The sequence below is a fragment of the Pseudophryne corroboree genome, chromosome 6 (assembly GCF_028390025.1).
Source record: "Pseudophryne corroboree isolate aPseCor3 chromosome 6, aPseCor3.hap2, whole genome shotgun sequence".
NCBI lineage: Eukaryota > Metazoa > Chordata > Amphibia > Anura > Myobatrachidae > Pseudophryne > Pseudophryne corroboree.
The window spans coordinates 750441806-750461469 of NC_086449.1; the positions used below are offsets into that span (position 1 = coordinate 750441806).

Sequence of the window (19664 nt, forward strand, 5' to 3'; positions counted from 1 at the left end):
CAGGCTATTAGGCAGGACCAGGGCAACAGGCCATACCCCTTCTGGCATTTTCCAGAAGAGCCAGATGGCCAGTACTGCCCTGGTCACATTGCATTGCGTCTAAGATGCATTTATGGTCAAAAGTGCCACCCGATGCTAGCAGACTCACACTGGACCTGGTGGCTCACTTGTGCCGCATGGCATATTGAGGCTAGGTATATAAGGACTTATCTGCATCCCAGTATAGGGGCACCTATTGTTTAGAGGGGTTGGGTATGTGTGGCAAGCGGTCAGGAAACTGCTGGTCAGCACACCTCCACCAGTTTCCCAGCAGCGGAATGCCGGCGGGAAGGGGAAGGGGGGGGGGGGGGGGGAGACAGGAACTATTTTATTGGAATAGTCCCTGCTAGTCGACATGCTGACTGTTGGGATTCTCAGGGTGTGGGATGTAGGGGAAGGTGGTGTGACCGCCGGTCACACAGAGATGGAGCCACGCTAGTAGTGGCCCCGTCTGTGACGTGGGCGCGCCTATTGCCGAGAGTATCACTCTGGCCGGGCGTGCGCCCAACGGAGGCACGCCCCATTCACTTGAATGAGAGCGTCTCTGTGCACTCCCAGCGTGACTAGGCGGACGGATCACCTAGTCGCGCCTGGAATGCACATTTGCGATGGAGCCGCCTCAGATGAGTTTGCCACCATCTGTAACTGCATCTCGTTTAAAGTTAGGACCACCCTTAGCAGCGGTGCCTTGACATGACTCCTATATTTGCACAGGTATGTGGTGGAGTAGTCTGCATTGTATTTACCTGTAGAAGGCCGTCTTTTGGCTGTGGGAAACTTTGTCTTTTCATGTGTGTGCACCATGCAGGCAATATTCCTGTGACACATTCTGTACATTGGGGTTTATCCAGTTTCCCCATTTCAAGGATAAAGTTCCAACTCTGAAAACCTCTCCGCTCTTCTCACTGGTAAGACGTGTTATATATGCTTACTACAGTATATTTGGAAATACTCAGTTACCCTGACATTGCACGCACGCTTCCCATAGTGGGTTGAGTGTAACACCAGTATGGAGGCTGTTGCTACAGGTTTAATAATAAATTCACGAGTCACTAAAAATATAGGAAGAGTTTAGTGTATTATCAGGAGTATAAATCGTGCTGTGCCTCATTATCTTATGTACTGTGCCTTCACCAGTGCTGGAATGATTCCTTCCAGAGGAAAGGTGTTTAAACGGAGTATTGGTTGTATCTCAATAAGCCGGTCATTGTCCTGCTTCATTCCCACTGAATGACCTGAGAAGTAATTGATGCCTCTTTCATGCAGTAACATCGATTATTTGATTCATTTATGAAATCACTGTAAACACTGGAGAGGTACCTGGAGATATGCATCATTTTTGCCCAGTGTGTGTGCATTATTATTCTTGTTAGTATTATTTTTATTATTATGTGCCATTGATTAACCTGAGTGCTGCCAATACACACACAGGTGAGTGCAGTCTGTCAGGATAGGCTTTTTAAAGTAACTTGGCTGCAAAATCGTCATCAATCCAAATCAGTCACCAGTTCCCTTGATAACAAGCTGATTGGCACAGGTAAGGCCCATTGGTTGGAGTCTGTATTCTCCCCCCCCCCCTCCTCCAGGGCCATCTTAACGTATAGGCACACTGGGTAGATGGCCAGAACTGCATGATTCTAGGGGCCTTCAAGAGGTAGCAGGCTGGACATGAGGACATCTGACTCCCGGACTGATGCCTCCGGAGCATTTTGGGTCTCGGGTAGAGAATGCTGGCTGGCTGTTCTGATTGTTAATTACTCCCAGGCTGCAGCAAGGCACTAAATGACTGTCTGCTAGCTGACTGGTCGATGGCTGGAGCTATCCACCAATCAAAGTGCAGCATTCTCTACCTACTTGCAGCTAGACAACGAATGACTGTCAGCTTGCTGATTGGTGCATGGTGGATGATTGGAGCTATCCAGCAATCACTGCTGACAGCCATTCACTGTATGGAAACGTGGAGAGATTGGGCAAAAAGAGGGGAGGGTTTCAAAGTTGTTAAAACAACCCCCCTCCCTCACGCCCCACCCCACCAGCGTACTTATTGAGTGGATTTCTGTGGCATGTTTTACAATGATTGCATTACCTTGTGCCCCCCTCTCTTCTCCTTTCGTTACCCTCTTTATCCGCCAGTTTAACTATTACATCAAATAATTAAACAAAAAAACCCAAAACATACTCTGTTTATTAAAAGTTGCCAGCTGGCAGAAAATGTCGGTGCAATCGGATTGTCTTCACAATATGTCATTTTGAACTGATCCTCGGGAAATGTCTAGCTTAGCTGAATAATTAACTCCAAATTATCTCTTTTTATTTTTTGTTTGTTTTTTACTTTAAATGGATTAGACAATTTTTTAATTTTATTTTTATTGTTTTGCCACCGCCTGCTTAGTGGAGAGTAGAACCAGAGGGGGAACTCCCAGAGGCAATGGAGTCAGCTGCTGCCGGGCTCCGGCGCTGAAGGAGGCACTTCTCCTCCATTGTCTCCTGTTGCATGTACTGCTGTTGTACATGGGGGCCAAGCAGAGCACTATCCGCATCAGCGCGCATCTCCATTAGTATGTCGGCATAGAGTTGGTTATAAACCGAGCCCGAAGCGTGGCGAGGGTATGCCTTTCTACAATTGGGGCTCCCAGATGATAAAACTATCCACACAAACCCCAAAAATGCAAAAACAAATGGTGTCTACCTTTTTTATGTCAACCATTTTCATGTTGACCGTTTGACCCTGTCGACCTCTTGTACTTTCTGGGTTTTTTTCATGTCTACCTTTTGACTGTCTAACATGTGGTGTCTGTTTATTGACTGTATAACTAGACACGGGCTATCTATTATACCACACCCACTCAAAAATTAATGATACTATTTATAAGTGCTGATTACAGATGCGTACTTGTCCCTAGCCCCGGCAATCATGGGTTGTTTTCCACAACTAGCGAGTCCGTGCACTACGTATGCACCCGCCTTCAATAGGATTGCATGGCTGTGTACGCTAGTACAATCGCGATGCGGCCACACATGTGATGTGGACGCATCTGTACTTCCGCTGGTTACAGTAATTAGGAGACTTTCCCTTAGTGATACATGATTAGGTGAATGACGATCTTATTGGTGCTCTGATACAGGAGCTAAATTGATGCCATCATCTGAGAACTGATTATTCAGGTTATCACAACTGTAAGATGAAGACACGGTTATTCTAGATATTGTTATATGTTATTATACCTTACTATACCACCACGTTATTTATTTTATATATTTTGGCTATTTCCCTGAGATAATGGAATTGTTTTCCCTGATAATAAGAATATAATTTTTTCATATGATGAATAATTATCATATTTCTGTAGTTACCAAGACATAAGATACATTTTCTCACTACACATTTACAGAAGTGAATAGAGACAACAACAGACTGTGCGGTTGGGTGATTACAGATGTTTATTTAAATATCAAAGTAATCACCAAAAGAGCACTCAGTAGAAGGCACATCCCAGATGTTGGTGAGGGGATGAGTCTGGGGGGATGTAATTGGGTGTGAGAATCAGAAAGTGAGAGATTTAGTTTTATTTAAAGTGGCAATCATTTACATAGCAAACCCAGTTTGATTAAACAATGTAAATGATTGTCATTTAAAAAAACAGGAAAACTCTCCTAAAATCTCTCACTTTCTGATTATTACACCCTATTACATCCCCCCGATGTTCTGATGCTTCTAGCAGATGTACCAGTATGTTATAGTGGCTGCCGACAGTGATTCCTGCAGCATCTCCACTTGTATCTTCAGCCACTCGTTTTCCTCTATCAGGCTCTTTTTCTCCTCCAGTAAGATCTTTTTCTCCTCCACTAAGATGTTCTTCTGCTCCACTAAGGTGTTTTTCTCCTGCACTAAGGTTTTTATCTCCTCCTTCAGTTTGGCAGGGTTCTTTATTTTGATGGTCCATCTTACCCGAAACCTGTGCTGACGGATGTAATGTCTCACAGCATTACAGACTGCTGACATCCATGTCAGGACCATTCTCAGTCTATCAGGTATCTGAAGGTGCAAACAGAAGAATGGCGCTATTAGTATCTCACTATTCCTCTTTAATAAACGAATAAAACACTGTTATAGGACTGCTGCTCCCTTAGTATTGAGGAGCCGACCCTCAAAAAAGAAAAACTCAGAAAGAAACAAATTGGTGGGATGGAAGTGCTGTCCAATCACAGTGTATGATTTACATTTATTAATAAAAAAATATATCAATCTAAAATCACTTTAACAATATTATTACTACATCAGCATATTGGTTTAAATCTTCTAAGCAATTATATATCAATTATACAATTGGAAAACAGACTGGGCCTGCTACGAGTTGCTGTTAAGTTGCTATAATATAAACATGGAACTTGCAGTCCTTATATCAGGTGATCACTAAACAACAGATGACGCTGTGTCTTCAGTCGGCACCATATAGCGCAGTGATAGCCTTAGTTGGTTAGTGCAGCTGATAATAGTAGCAAGCAGTCAGTGCTGGGTAATATAAACTGTAGCAGTCACCAATTATTAATAGCAAAGTTGCTGTTTTGTTAGATAGTTTTCAGATATTAATATGCAGAAGATAAAACCAGTTATTACAATTCTGCACCCAGCCGGGTACTATTAAATAGACTCTTAATATGCACCCATTTATGAGAGCTTATTAGCCCAAGACACCAGTTACACTGCGGGTAATTAGGAATATAGGGCAGCTGCCCAATGACTTATCCCACTCATGGCCTCCTGCCAGCTCTCTTTATCAACTCTGCTTATCTCCTATATAGAGTGTGCCCACTTCTTACCTGTTGTCACCGGCTGCAGTGCCAGTCAGGGCAGGGGTATAGTGGCTGGCGTGGTGTCTGGTGGAGGTATCTGAAGAAGAATCAGAATGAGGGAGGCGGCAGCAGGAAAGCCCTGAAATAAGCAGTAGTTACCATTATGACATCACAGTATGACCTCACAGACCCCACCAGACCGTCCAGGACTGGTTATTTCTAGTGTGTGTGTGTATATATATATATATATATATATATATATATATATATATATATATAGCAATGCATACAGGGTCCCTGGCACTCCGGTCTTACGTATGTCTTGCTCCGGTGCCCTCCCCTCAGATAAGCATCTGTAGATATCTCCTTTCTTATGGGCGGCACTCAGAGACTTTTATCAAACGGATTAAGTGAAAAAAAGACCCCACCGAGCCGTTTTATTGGTAACGTTTCGGGGTATAATCTCCTTCCTCAGACAACCAAAACAGTAAACAACAGTGACATTTATAACAAAAACTGACCTGTGACCCTCCAGTGCAACCTCCGTGTGTGTCCCATGCTCCCGGCCGCCGTCCCGCAGTGGCACTTCTGGTCGCGGGTCTCCCGTCGCGCCGGAAGTGACGTCACCCCGTCCTGTTTTCTATTACAGTGTGTTCCCATAGCAACCGGGGCCGGACGGGGTGACGTCCCTTCCGGCGCGACGGGAGACCCGCGACCAGAAGTGCCACTGCGGGACGGCGGCCGGGAGCATGGGACACACACGGAGGTTGCACTGGAGGGTCACAGGTCAGTTTTTGTTATAAATGTCACTGTTGTTTACTGTTTTGGTTGTCTGAGGAAGGAGATTATACCCCGAAACGTTACCAATAAAACGGCCCGGTGGGGTCTTTTTTTCACTTAATCCGTTTGATAAAAGTCTCTGAGTGCCGCCCATAAGAAAGGAGATTATATATATATATATATATATATATATATATATATATATATATGTATGTATGTATATACTCTATATTTGTGTGTGTGTGTATATGTATATATATATATATATATATAATATGTGTATATATATTTTTTTCTATATAGGGGGAGCACCAACATTTAACTTGCCTCCGGGCGTCCAGAATATAATATATACGCCACTGAGTAGAACTATATTCCTCTAGTGTATAATCTGTTCTGCGAACGATTTACTGAAAGGATGAAATGTGATAATTGCGGATTAGTTTAGTAAGGACATCCTTTGTTCTCCAAGTACCCATAATGCATGCTAGTTGTTATTTTTCACTTTCTCTATCGTCCTAGTGGATGCTGGGGTTCCTGAAAGGACCATGGGGAATAGCGGCTCCGCAGGAGACAGGGCACAAAAAGTAAAGCTTTAGGATCAGGTGGTGTGCACTGGCTCCTCCCCCTATGACCCTCCTCCAAGCCTCAGTTAGTTAGATTTTTGTGCCCGGCCGAGAAGGGTGCAATCTAGGTGGCTCTCCTAAAGAGCTGCTTAGAAAAGTTTAGCTTAGGTTTTTTATTTTACAGTGAGTCCTGCTGGCAACAGGATCACTGCAACGAGGGACTTAGGGGAGAAGAAGTGAACTCACCTGCGTGCAGGATGGATTGGCTTCTTTGGCTACTGGACATTAGCTCCAGAGGGACGATCACAGGTACAGCCTGGATGGTCACCGGAGCCTCGCCGCCGGCCCCCTTGCAGATGCTGAAACAAGAAGAAGGTCCAGAATCGGCGGCATGAAGACTCCTCAGTCTTCTTAAGGTAGCGCACAGCACTGCAGCTGTGCGCCATTTCCTCTCAGCACACTTCACACGGCAGTCACTGAGGGTGCAGGGCGCTGGAAGGGGGGCGCCCTGGGAGGCAATGAAAACCTATTTTTGGCTAAAAATACCTCACATATAGCCTCCGGGGGCTATATGGAGATATTTAACCCCTGCCAGAATCCGTTAAGAGCGGGAGACGAGGCCGCCGAAAAAGGGGCGGGGCCTATCTCCTCAGCACACAGCGCCATTTTCCCTCACAGAAAGGCTGGAGGGAAGGCTCCCAGGCTCTCCCCTGCACTGCACTACAGAAACAGGGTTAAAACAGAGAGGGGGGGCACTAATTTGGCGTTAGAAATATATAACAAAGATGCTATAAGGGAAAACACTTATATAAGGTTGTCCCTATATAATTATAGCGTTTTTGGTGTGTGCTGGCAAACTCTCCCTCTGTCTCTCCAAAGGGCTAGTAGGTCCTGTCCTCTATCAGAGCATTCCCTGTGTGTGTGCTGTGTGTCGGTACGTGTGTGTCGACATGTATGAGGACGATGTTGGTGAGGAGGCGGAGCAATTGCCTGTAATGGTGATGTCACTCTCTAGGGAGTCGACACCGGAATGGATGGCTTATTTAGGGAATTACGTGATAATGTCAACACGCGGCAAGGTCGGTTGACGACATGAGACGGCCGACAAACAATTAGTACCGGTCCAGACGTCTCAAAAACACCGTCAGGGGTTTTAAAACGCCCGTTTACTTTAGTCGGTCGACACAGACACAGACAGGGACACTGAATCCAGTGTCGACGGTGAATAAACAAACGTATTCCTTATTAGGGCCACACATTAAGGGCAATGAAGGAGGTGTTACATATTTCTGATACTACAAGTACCACAAAAGAGGGTATTATGTGGGATGTGGAAAAACTACCGTAGTTTTTCCTGAATCAGATAAATTAAATGAAGTGTGTGATGATGCGTGGGTTCCCCCCGATAGAAAATATGGGCGGTATACCCTTTCCCGCCAGAAGTTAGGGCGCGTTGGGAAACACCCCTTAGGGTGGATAAGGCGCTCACACGCTTATCAGAACAAGTGGCGGTACCGTCTATAGATAGGGCCGTCCTCAAGGAGCCAGCTGACAGGAGGCTGGAAAATATCATAAAAAGTATATACACACATACTGGTGTTATACTGCGACCAGCGATCGCCTCAGCCTGGATGTGCAGAGCTGGGGTGGCTTGGTCGGATTCCCTGACTAAAAATATTGATACCCTTGACAGGGACAGTATTTTATTGACTATAGAGCATTTAAAGGATGCATTTCTATATATGCGAGATGCACAGAGGGATATTTGCACTCTGGCATCAAGAGTAAGTGCGATGTCCATATCTGCCAGAAGATGTTTATGGACACGACAGTGGTCAGGTGATGCAGATTCCAAACGGCACAAAGGTGTATTGCCGTATAAAGGGGAGGAGTTATTTGGGGTCGGTCCATCGGACCTGGTGGCCACGGCAACTGCTGGAAAATCCACCGTTTTTTACCCTAAGTCACATCTCTGCTGAAAAAGACACCGTCTTTTCAGCTTCAGTCCTTTCGTCCCTATAAGAGTCATATCTGCCCAGGGATAGAGGAAAGGGAAGAAGACTGCAGCAGGCAGCCCATTCCCAGGAACAGAAGCGTTCCACCGCTTCTGACAAGCTCTCAGCATGACGCTGAGACCGTACAGGACCCCTGGATCCTACAAGTAGTATCCCAGGGGTACAGATTGGAATGTCGAGACGTTTCCCCTGCGCAGGCTCCTGAAGTCTGCTTTACCAAGGTCTCCCTCCGACAAGGAGGCAGTATGGGAAACAATTCACGAGCTGTATTCCCAGCAGGTGATAATTTAATTACCCCTCCTACAACAAGAAAAGGGGTATTATTCCACACTATATTGTGGTACTGAAGCCAGAAGGCTAGGTGAGACCTATTCTAAATCTAAAAAAATTTGAACACTTACAAAGGTTCAAATCAAGATGGAGTCACTCAGAGCAGTGATAACGAACCGGGAAGAAGGGGACTATATGGTGTCCCGAGACATCAGGGATGCTTACCTCCATGTCCCAAATTTGCCCTTATCACTAAGGGTACCTCAGGTTCGTGGTACAGAACTGTCACTATCAGTTTCAGACGCTGCTGTTTGGATTGTCCACGGCACCCCGGGTCTTTACCAAGGTAATGGCCGAAATGATGGTTCTTCTTCGAAGAAAAGGCGTCTTAATTATCCCTTACTTGGACGATCTCCTGATAAGGGCAAAGTCCAGGGAACAGTTGGAGGTCGGAGTAGCATGATCCCGACAACAAGTCTCCTGTGCTTAGGGATGATTCTGGACACAGTCCAGAAAAAGGTGTTTCTCCCGGAAGAGAAAGCCAGGGAGTTATCCGAGCTAGTCAGGAACCTCCTAAAATCAGTGCATCATTGCACAAGGGCCATGGTAAAAAAAATGGTGACTTCCTTCGAAGCAATTCCAGTCGGCAGATTTCATGCAAGAACTTTTCAGTGGGATCTGCTGGACAAATGGTCCGGATCGCATCTTCAGATGCATCAGCGGATAACCCTATATCCAAGGACAAGGGTGTCTCTCCTGTGGTGGTTACAGAGTGCCGAATCTGCGGCCCTCTAGAAGATGAGCATTCAGTTTTGGATGTTGGTGACCACGGAGGCCAGCCCGAGAGGCTGGGGAGCAGTCACACAAGGAAAAAATTTCCAGGGAGTGTGATCAAGTCTGGAGACTTTTCTCCACATAAATATAGCTAAGGGTAAATTTATAATGCTCTAAGCTTAGCAAGACCTCTGCTTCAAGGTCAGCCGGTATTGATCCAGTGGGATAAAACATCACGGCAGTCGCCCACGTAAATAGACAGGGCGGCACAAGAAGCAGGAGGGCAGTGGCAAAAACTGCAAGGACTTTTCGCTGGGCGGAAAATCATGTGATAGCACTGTCAGCAGTGTTTCATTCCGGGAATGGAAACTGGGAAGCAGACTTCCTCAGTAGGCACGACCTCCACCCGGCAGAGTGGGAACTTCATGAGGAAGTTTTCCACATGATTGTAAACCGTTGGGAATTACCAAAGGTGGACATGATGGCGTCCCGTCTGAACAAAAAACGGGACAGGTATTGCGCCAGGTTAAGAGACCCTCAGGCAATAGCTGTGGACGTTCTGGTAACACCGTGGGTGTACCAGTCGGTGTATGTGTTCCATCCTCTGCTTTTCATACCTAAGGTACTGAGAATTATAAGACGTAGAGGAGTAAGAACTATACTCATGGCTCCGGATTGGCCAAGAAGGACTTGGTACCCGGAACTTCAAGAGATGCTCACAGAGGACTTATGGCCTCTGCCGCTAAGAAGGGACTTGTTTCAGCAAGTACCATGTCTGTTCCAAGACTTACCGCAGCTGCGTTTGACGGCATGGCGGTGGAACGCCGGATCCTAAGGGAAAAGGCATTCAGGAAGAGGTCATTCCTACCCTGGTCAAAGCCAGAAAGGAGGTGACCGCACAACATTATCACCACATGTGGCGAAAATATGTTGCGTGGTGTGAGGCCAGGAAGGCCCCACGAAGAAATTTCAACTCGGTCGATTCCTGCATTTCCTGCAAACAGGAGTGTCTATGGGCCTCAAATTGGGGTCCATTAAGGTTCAAATTTCGGCCCTGTCGATTTTTCTTCCAGAAAGAATTGGCTTCAGTTCCTGAAGTCCAGAAGTTTGTCAAGGGAGTATTGCATATACAACCCCCTTTTGTGCCTCCAGTGGCACTGTGGGATCTCAACGTAGTTCTGGGATTCCTCAAAACACATTGGTTTAAAACCAGTCAAATCTGTGGATTTGAAGCATCTCACATGAAAAGTGAACATGCTCTTGGACCTGGCCTGGACCAGGCGAGTGTCAAATTGGTGGTTTTTTTCTCAAAAAAGCCCATATCTGTTTGTCCATTCGGACAGGGCAGAGCTGCGGACTCGTCCCCAGTTCTCTCCCTAAGGTGGTGTCAGTGTTTCACCTGAACCAGCTTATTGTGGTGTCTTGCGCCTACTAGGGACTTGGAGGACTCCAAGTTGCTAGATGTGGTCAGGGCCCTGAAAATATAGGTTCCAGGACGGCTGGAGTCAGGAAAACTGACTTGCTGTTATCCTGTATGCACCCAACAAACTGGGTGCTCTTGCTTCTAAGCAGACTTTTGCTAGTTGGATGTGTAATACAATTCAGCTTGCACATTCTGTGGCAGGCCTGCCACAGCCAAAATATGTAAATGCCCATTCCACAAGGAAGGTGGGCTCATCTTGGGCGGCTGCCCGAGGGGTCTCGGCTTTACAACTTTGCCGAGCGGCTATTTAGTCAGGGGCAAACACGTTTGTAAAATCCTACAAATTTGATAACCTGGCTAAGGAGGACCTGGAGTTCTCTCATTCGGTGCTGCAGAGTCATCCGCACTCTCCCGCCCGTTTGGGAGCTTTGGTATAATCCCCATGGTCCTTTCAGGAACCCCAGCATCCACTAGGACGATAGAGAAAATAAGAATTTACTTACCGATAATTCTATTTCTCGGAGTCCGTAGTGGATGCTGGGCGCCCATCCCAAGTGCGGATTATCTGCAATACTTGTACATAGTTACAAAAATCGGGTAATTATTGTTGTGAGCCATCTTTCAGAGGCTCCGCTGTTATCATACTGTTAACTGGGTTCAGATCACAGGTTGTACAGTGTGATTGGTGTGGCTGGTATGAGTCTTACCCGGGATTCATAAATCCTTCCTTATTGTGTACGCTCGTCCGGGCACAGTATCCTAACTGAGGCTTGGAGGAGGGTCATAGGGGGAGGAGCCAGTGCACACCACCTGATCCTAAAGCTTTACTTTTTGTGCCCTGTCTCCTGCGGAGCCGCTATTCCCCATGGTCCTTTCAGGAACCCCAGCATCCACTACGGACTCCGAGAAATAGAATTATCGGTAAGTAAATTCTTATTTTCTGTATGCTAAATACAGGTAAACTTGGGCAAAAGTCTTCTTTCCAGACTCGGCGGTCCTCCTGCAGCTAATTGCTACTTTAATCGACTTGTCTCCTCCTGGGATGCAATCAAGAAATCTAATTTGCTCATTTTCTCACTTAATATTTACTTTTACCCGCTGTTAATTGACAAAAAAAAAAAAGTGTTTCCTCCATACAATGCAAATTGTGTCGGTTATATATATTTTATGCCCTGCTTGCTTCTCATTTTTGGGCACAACATGAAATCATATAAGTGTTTTCCCCTCTCCAGAAACTTCTGTTGCTGCAGGAAAGTGCGCAATTTGTCTGTAGGACAGCATTGTGGCGTCGTTGCTGCACTTTATATACTGAGCTGAAAATTGCTTTTCATTTTTTAATGGAATTAAATCCGGTTAATTCTGTGGAACATCGCACCAGAATGATGAGCTCTTAAGATGAGAATAGTTGATAAATAACCATCATGGAGTAATGTGGCTCTGGCCGAAAATAGCTGATCCAGTCCTATGGTGATTTGGAACTGACAGTGCACTTCTCTCTAGTTTGCATTAATACGGCGTCCAAGATACGCAGCTAGTCTGATTAGAAAAGGAACCGTACCTCAAAGGCTACTGTGCATGTTTGTAAAAATTTTTATTTTAATTCTACATAATACAGGTTCTACATGGACTCAGCCCAATGGATGTTCCAAGTATATGTCCGTCCTTAGTTCTCAGTGGTCCTTTGGGTGAAAAAAACTTACCTAAATCCTCTCCTTCCCCTTCAGCAGTGGTAGACTGGTTACATGCATGCCCGGTGGGCAGCAGTAACTTTCACTGGTACCTGTAAAATGTACAAGTGCCCCTTTTCTTGTGTTTTTTTATTTATTTTAATTTTTGATAATATGCAGCACGGTGGTGTAGTGGCTAGCATTATTTCCTGACATCACTGAGGGCGGGGTCAACTCTTATCCCAGTTCATACATGTACCAAGTATATGTGTTCTCCCTCTGTTCCTGTGGGATTCCATCGGATGATCCAATTTCCTGCCACAGTCCATAAACAAACTGATGGGTTAATTAGCTTCTGACTGTGTGTGTGTGTGTGTGATAATGTAGATTATAAGCTCCACTGAGGCAGGGACTGATGTGAGCAGCATATACTGTGTTGTCTGTAAAGTGCTGCATAATACGTATACATTAAATCATTTATTTCTCTATCGTCCTAGTGGATGCTGGGGTTCCTGAAAGGACCATGGGGAATAGCGGCTCCGCAGGAGACAGGGCACAAAAAGTAAAGCTTTACGATCAGGTGGTGTGTACTGGCTCCTCCCCCTATGACCCTCCTCCAAGCCTCAGTTAGATTTTTGTGCCCGGCCGAGAAGGGTGCAATCTAGGTGGCTCTCCTAAAGAGCTGCTTAGAAAAGTTTAGCTTAGGTTTTTTATTTTACAGTGAGTCCTGCTGGCAACAGGATCACTGCAACGAGGGACTTAGGGGAGAAGAAGTGAACTCACCTGCGTGCAGGATGGATTGGCTTCTTGGCTACTGGACATCAGCTCCAGAGGGACGATCACAGGTACAGCCTGGATGGTCACCGGAGCCTTGCCGCCGGCCCCCTTGCAGATGCTGAAGTAAGAAGAGGTCCATAATCGGCGGCAGAAGACTCCTCAGTCTTCTAAAGGTAGCGCACAGCACTGCAGCTGTGCGCCATTTTCCTCTCAGCACACTTCACACGGCAGTCACTGAGGGTGCAGGGCGCTGGGAGGGGGGCGCCCTGGGAGGCAAATGAAAACCTATTTTGGCTAAAAATACCTCACATATAGCCTCCGGAGGCTATATGGAGATATTTAACCCCTGCCAGAATCCGTTAAGAGCGGGAGACGAGGCCGCTGAAAAAGGGGCGGGGCCTATCTCCTCAGCACACAGCGCCATTTTCCCTCACAGAAAGGCTGGAGGGAAGGCTCCCAGGCTCTCCCCTGCACTGCACTACAGAAACAGGGTTAAAACAGAGAGGGGGGGCACTAATTTGGCGTTAGAAATATATAATAAAGATACTATAAGGGAAAACACTTATATAAGGTTGTCCCTATATAATTATAGCGTTTTTGGTGTGTGCTGGCAAACTCTCCCTCTGTCTCTCCAAAGGGCTAGTGGGTCCTGTCCTCTATCAGAGCATTCCCTGTGTGTGTGCTGTGTGTCGGTACGTGTGTGTCGACATGTATGAGGACGATGTTGGTGAGGAGGCGGAGCAATTGCCTGTAATGGTGATGTCACTCTCTAGGGAGTCGACACCGGAATGGATGGCTTATTTAGGGAATTACGTGATAATGTCAACACGCTGCAAGGTCGGTTGACGACATGAGACGGCCGACAAACAATTAGTACCGGTCCAGACGTCTCAAAAACACCGTCAGGGGTTTTTAAAACGCCCGTTTACTTTAGTCGGTCGACACAGACACAGACAGGGACACTGAATCCAGTGTCGACGGTGAATAAACAAACGTATTCCTTATTAGGGCCACACGTTAAAGGCAATGAAGGAGGTGTTACATATTTCTGATACTACAAGTACCACAAAAGAGGGTATTATGTGGGATGTGAAAAAACTACCGTAGTTTTTCCTGAATCAGATAAATTAAATAAAGTGTGTGATGATGCGTGGGTTCCCCCCGATAGAAAATTAGGGGCGGTATACCCTTTCCCGCCAGAAGTTAGGGCGCGTTGGGAAACACCCCTTAGGGTGGCTAAGGCGCTCACACGCTTATCAAAACAAGTGGCGGTACCGTCTATAGATAGGGCCGTCCTCAAGGACCAGCTGACAGGAGGCTGGAAAATATCATAAAAAGTATATACACACATACTGGTGTTATACTGCGACCAGCGATTGCCTCAGCCTGGATGTGCAGAGCTGGGGTGGCTTGGTCGGATTCCCTGACTAAAAATATTGATACCCTTGAAAGGGACAGTATTTTATTGACTATAGAGCATTTAAAGGATGCATTTCTATATATGCGAGATGCACAGAGGGATATTTGCACTCTGGCATCAAGAGTAAATGCGATGTCCATATCTGCCAGAAGATGTTATGGACACGACAGTGGTCAGGTGATGCAGATTCCAAACGGCACAAAGGTGTATTGCCGTATAAAGGAAGAGGAGTTATTTGGGGTCGGTCCATCGGACCTGGTGGCCACGGCAACTGCTGGAAAATCCACCGTTTTTACCCTAAGTCACATCTCTGCAGAAAAAGACACCGTCTTTTCAGCCTCAGTCCTTTCGTCCCTATAAGATCATATCTGCCCAGGGATAGAGGAAAGGGAAGAAGACTGCAGCAGGCAGCCCATTCCCAGGAACAGAAGCGTTCCACCGCTTCTGACAAGTTCTCAGCATGGCGCTGAGACCGTACAGGACCCCTGGATCCTACAAGTAGTATCCCAGGGGTACAGATTGGAATGTCGAGACGTTTCCCCTTCGCAGGCTCCTGAAGTCTGCTTTACCAAGGTCTCCCTCCGACAAGGAGGCAGTCTGGGAAAAAATTCACAAGCTGTATTCCCAGCAGGTGATAATTAAATTACCTCTCCTACTACAAGAAAAGGGGTATTATTCCACACTATATTGTGGTACTGAAGCCAGAAGGCTAGGTGAGACTTATTCTAAAAAATTTTTGAACACTTACAAAGGTTCAAATCAAGATGGAGTCACTCAGAGCAGTGATAACGAACCAGGAAGAAGGGGACTATATAGTGTCCCGGGACATCAGGGATGCTTACCTCTATGTCCCAAATTTGCCCTTCTCACTAAGGGTACCTCAGGTTCGTGGTGCAGAACTGTCACTATCAGTTTCAGACGCTGCCGTTTGGATTGTCCACGGCACCCCGGGTCTTTACCAAGGTAATGGCCGAAATGATGATTCTTCTTCGAAGAAAAGGCGTCTTAATTATCCCTTACTTGGACGATCTCCTGATAAGGGCATAGTCCAGGGAACAGTTGGAGGTCGGAGTAGCACTATCTCGGATACTGCTACAACAGCACGGGTGGATTCTAAATATTCCAAAATCGCAGCTGATCCCGACGACACGTCTGCTGTGCCTAGGGATGATTCTGGACACAGTCCAGAAAAAGGTGTTTCTCCCGGAAGAGAAAGCCAGGGAGTTATCCGAGCTAGTCAGGAACCTCCTAAAAACAGTGCATCATTGCACAAGGGTCCTGGTAAAAATGGTGGCTTCCTACGAAGCAATTCCATTCGGCAGATTTCACGCAAGAACTTTTCAGTGGGATCTGCTGGACAAATGGTCCGGATCGCATCTTCAGATGCATCAGCGGATAACCCTATATCCAAGGACAAGGGTGTCTCTCCTGTGGTGGTTATAGAGTGCTCATCTTCTAGAGGGCCGCAGATTCGGCATTCAGGATTGGATGCTGGTGACCACGGAGCCCAGCCCGAGAGGCTGGGGAGCAGTCACACAAGGAAAAAATTTCCAGGGAGTGTGATCAAGTCTGGAGACTTTTCTCCACATAAATATACTGGAGCTAAGGGTAAATTTATAATGCTCTAAGCTTAGCAAGACCTCTGCTTCAAGGTCAGCCGGTATTGATCCAGTGGGAAAAACATCACGGCAGTCGCCCACGTAAACAGACAGGGCGACACAAGAAGCAGGATGGCAATGGCAAAAACTGCAAGGACTTTTCGCTGGGCGGAAAATCATGTGATAGCACTGTCAGCAGTGTTTCATCCCGGGAATGGAAACTGGGAAGCAGACTTCCTCAGCAGGCACGACCTCCACCCGGGAGAGTGGAAACTTCATCGGGAAGTTTTTTCCACATGATTGTAAACCGTTGGGAAATACCAAAGGTGGACATGATGGCGTCCCGTCTGAACAAAAAACGGGACAGGTATTGCGCCAGGTCAAGAGACCCTCAGACAATAGCTGTGGACGTTCTGGTAACACCGTGGGTGTACCAGTCGGTGTATGTGTTCCCTCCTCTGCTTCTCATACCTAAGGTGCTGAGAATTATAAGACGTAGAGGAGTAAGAACTATACTCATGGCTCCGGATTGGCCAAGAAGGACTTGGTACCCGGAACTTCAAGAGATGCTTACAGAGGTCTTATGGCCTCTGCTGCTAAGAAGGGATTTGCTTCAGCAAGTACCATGTCTGTTCCAAGACTTACCGCAGCTGCGTTTGTCGGCATGGCGGTGGAACGCCGGATCCTAAGGGAAAAAGGCATTCCGGAAGAGGTCATTCCTACCCTGGTCAAAGCCAGAAAGGAGGTGACCGCACAACATTATCACCACATGTGGCGAAAATATGTTGCGTGGTGTGAGGCCAGGATGGCCCCACAAAGAAATTTCAACTCGGTCGTTTCCTGCATTTCCTGCAAACAGGAGTGTCTATGGGCCGCAAATTGGGGTCCATTAAGGTTCAAATTTCGGCCCTGTCGATTTTCTTCCAGAAAGAATTGGCTTCAGTTCCTGAAGTCCAGAAGTTTGTCAAGGGAGTATTGCATATACAACCCCCTTTTGTGCCTCCAGTGGCACTGTGGGATCTCAACGTAGTTCTGGGATTCCTCAAATCACATTGGTTTAAAACCAGTCAAATCTGTGGATTTGAAGCATCTCACATGAAAAGTGACCATGCTCTTGGCCCTGGCCTGGACCAGGCGAGTGTCAAATTGGTGTTTTTTTCTCAAAAAAGCCCATATCTGTTTGTCCATTCGGACAGGGCAGAGCTGCGGACTCGTCCCCAGTTCTCTCCCTAAGGTGGTGTCAGTGTTTCACCTGAACCAGCTTATTGTGGTGCCTTGCACCTACTAGGGACTTGGAGGACTCCAAGTTGCTAGATGTTGTCAGGGCCCTGAAAATATGTTCCAGGACGGCTGGAGTCAGGAAAACTGACTTGCTGTTATCCTGTATGCACCCAACAAACTGGGTGCTCTTGCTTCTAAGCAGACTATTGCTAGTTGGATGTGTAATACAATTCAGCTTGCACATTCTGTGGCAGGCCTGCCACAGCCAAAATATGTAAATGCCCATTCCACAAGGAAGGTGGGCTCATCTTGGGCGGCTGCCCGAGGGGTCTCGGCTTTACAACTTTGCCGAGCGGTTATTTAGTCAAGGGCAAACACGTTTGTAAAATCCTACAAATTTGATACCCTGGCTAAGGAGGACCTGGAGTTCTCTCATTCGGTGCTGCAGAGTCATCCGCACTCTCCCGCCCGTTTGGGAGCTTTGGTATTATCCCCATGGTCCTTTCAGGAACCCCAGCATCCACTAGGACGATAGAGAAAATAAGAATTTACTTACCGATAATTCTATTTCTCGGAGTCCGTAGTGGATGCTGGGCGCCCATCCCAAGTGCGGATTGTCTGCAATACTTGTACATAGTTACAAAAATCGGGTTATTATTGTTGTGAGCCATCTTTTCAGAGGCTCCGCTGTTATCATACTGTTAACTGGGTTCAGATCACAGGTTGTACAGTGTGATTGGTGTGGCTGGTATGAGTCTTACCCGGGATTCAAAATCCTTCCTTATTGTGTACGCTCGTCCGGGCACAGTACCTAACTGAGGCTTGGAGGAGGGTCATAGGGGGAGGAGCCAGTACACACCACCTGATCGTAAAGCTTTACTTTTTGTGCCCTGTCTCCTGCGGAGCCGCTATTCCCCATGGTCCTTTCAGGAACCCCAGCATCCACTACGGACTCCGAGAAATAGAATTATCGGTAAGTAAATTCTTATTTTTCTACTAAGTGTGCCTTTATGAAGGCGCACCTGTATCCTGCATACAGTGGAGGCAGATATTTTGTGGGTATGCGGTGAGCATACAGCCCGTCGGGATCACAGCTGTCACAATACTGACGCTGGGAGCCCGCCTGGGTTACCATACCGCCGCCGGTATACCGGCGAGGTAGGTGATTCCTCCTCCATGGGTGTCCAGAACACCCATAGAGGGGGAGAATACAACCTGTGGCGAGCGTAACTCGCCACCAAGCCCACAGAGTGGTGAGTGCAGCGTGCCCGCAGGTGGCTTCATTGTGCTTGCCCCCCTGTCGCATTCCACCGTTCAGGATGCCATGTGGTGATATAGCATATCGATCCCATTTTGTGGACTGAACCAATATACAAGAGAGAATAGTCAGTTCACTAGCACCTTATGAATGTTAGCCATGAGTAATCGTCTCTGGTTCCAAATGATTTCATACCTGTGTTTACTTGAATGTTGGTTAAGCCTATGAAAATGGCTGCCCTCATGCTGTGTAGGTAATAGTGCTCTTTAGTGTATAGTAGACAGAGAAAAGAAAAATGTACAGCAGCCCCCCCTGCACAAAGCCACTGAGAACCCCCCACCACCCTTCCCCGCACACTGCCATTGCTCCCAAATGCCTGCCTGTATGACTCCCTGTCCTGTACTCTATAGGATCACAACTGAGCCATGCTTATTTCTTCTTTTTTTTCATTTTATAGACAATTTAAAAGGTTACTGATGGACACAATTGTATTTTGGTTTTCTACTGACCGCCTTATTGTACAGTAACAACATTTCTCAACAATAAATTAAGTAGTTGTTCTAGGTGCAAACAGGGGATAGAGTTTGCAACCTAAGGTTTCCTAACTCTACAGCCATGGCTGCCGTAGTGCTTGCTAAGGTGTTAGGGTATATTGTAGTATTGCTGTGTACAGTATATGTCAGCTTTTGTATGGTCCGCTTGGCTGTACATGGACCCCTGGCGGCTGGCGCGGACTTGCAAGTAATTGCACTCTCAGAGCGTGCGCGGCACTAACTGCAGATATTCACCCATGTGCCGCGCGTTGTGCACATCTATCCGTGTGGCCCCTATCCATCCGCTTGTGGGTGAAGCCACCGTCATCTGCACGCATGTGTACTATCCCTATGCTTGGGGCAAGAGATGCTCGCAAAATTCTTCACTACCCAGTTATGCCCATTCAGCCACAACTGATGATGTGTACGGCACTGCATCGCCCATAGGCTCATGTGCTCAGCTGCTAGAACATGCACGGTCCGTCCAAAGATTGCCCCTCTGTCTCTTCCTAACTACTCTGCCTCTCAC

The 19664-nt window shown here is 46.8% G+C and overlaps 1 protein-coding gene and 1 long non-coding RNA gene across 2 annotated transcripts in view; one reads left to right on the forward strand and one right to left on the reverse strand.

Annotated features, from left to right (window-relative positions):
- Positions 1-19664, forward strand: part of MGAT4B (alpha-1,3-mannosyl-glycoprotein 4-beta-N-acetylglucosaminyltransferase B) — a 530095-nt gene that overhangs the window by 178400 nt on the left and 332031 nt on the right. The window lies entirely within an intron of this gene.
- LOC134935658 (uncharacterized) lies at positions 3458-4969 on the reverse strand. Its single transcript, XR_010180319.1, has 2 exons — positions 4861-4969; positions 3458-4075 (listed from the first exon to the last, which is right to left on the reverse strand). It is a non-coding gene; the product is annotated as an uncharacterized LOC134935658 (long non-coding RNA).